Genomic DNA, 1,520 nt, shown 5'->3' with positions numbered 1-1,520 from the left:
TTCATAGGGAGCAGTCTGGTGAAGATGAATCCCTCAGCAAATAACGGGAATCTTCTGGTGTATCCCCTCCCATCTGAGTCTTTTCTATTCACACCATCCCAGCAAAGCATGGCATCAGAAGTCAGGGACAGAAGCTGTCCACACTCAGCAATGTCATTTAAGACACACCCCCTCAATCAGACAAGTTAAGGTTGACTGCCCTGTGAGTGTCCTAAGAAAACCTCTTGTGGTATGAATCCAAATCCCCCTTTTTACAATGAATATACAGGTCTATTTGCAAATACCTGACACTCTGTGTATTTAGAAATAAATCACACTAAAAAAAATGTTACAATGGTTTGGTCAAGATGGACCCATGTCAGAGTCTGAAGAGGAATCAGATTAATGGACAGATCTGGTAAATGATATAGTCAAGCAGGAAGAAGTTACCAAGAAAAACCAGAGCTCTCTTTTGTTAGAGTCAGCTGTAGGAATGTCTCCTGCAGGATGACAGAGTTAGCTTGCCCTGCACTGCAGAGTTCAAGGAAACCAGTTAAAAAATATTCAACATCCTTAATTTAGGTGTTTCTGAGCCCTTTGAGTTCCCTCAGCTGAGACTTCTCTGTTTAGCTCTGTACCCCATTTTTAATAGGTATTTGGTTTGCTGGGTCCTACATTTCTAGAAGTTCTTTTTATAGAGAGGATTGTTTTAGCTATCTGGGTTTGTTTCCCACATGAAGTTTAGTATTGTACTTTCAAGTGTTATGTTGGAATTTTTATGGGTAATGTCATGACTGTGTAGATTGCTTTTTATTAGAATGGCCATTTTACTGTGTTAATCCTACTGATCTATTACCATAGAAGATCTTTCCATCTTTTGATATCTGACTCAATTCCTTTCTCCAATGATGTTAAATTATTGTTATACGGGTTTTTCACTTGCTTGGTTAGAGTTTCCCCAAGATATTTTATATCATTTGTGGCTATTGTGAAGGGTGTTGTTTCTTTGATTTCTTTCTCAACATGTTGATCAATTGCATGTAGGAGGACTACTGATTTTTTTTTATGTGTGTGTTAATCTTGTATCCAGACACTTTGCTGAAAGTGTTTTTCAGCTATAGGAGTTCCCTTGTCAAGGTTTCACGTATATACTATCACATCATTTGCAAATAATGATACTTCACATTCTTCTTTTTCAAATTGTATCCCTTTGATCTCCTTTAGCTGTATTACTGCTCTAGCCAGAACTTCAAAGACTATATTGAATAGCTATGAAGAGAGTAAACAGCCTTTTCTTGTTCCAAATTGTAGTGGAATTGTTTTAATTTTCTCTCCATTTAATTTGTTGTTGGCTATTGGTTTTGTGTATCTTATGGTTATTAGGTTTAGGTATGTAACTTGCATCCCTGATCTTCCCAAGACTTTTTATCATAAAGAGTGTTGGATTTTGTCGCCGGGCGTGGTGGCGCATGCCTTTAATCCCAGCACTCGGGAGGCAGAGGCAGGCGGATTTCTGAGTTCTAGGCCAGCCTGGTCTACAA

The sequence above is a fragment of the Mus caroli genome, chromosome 6, assembly GCF_900094665.2.
Source record: "Mus caroli chromosome 6, CAROLI_EIJ_v1.1, whole genome shotgun sequence".
NCBI lineage: Eukaryota > Metazoa > Chordata > Mammalia > Rodentia > Muridae > Mus > Mus caroli.
Note: the sequence above shows the minus strand (reverse complement) of the source record.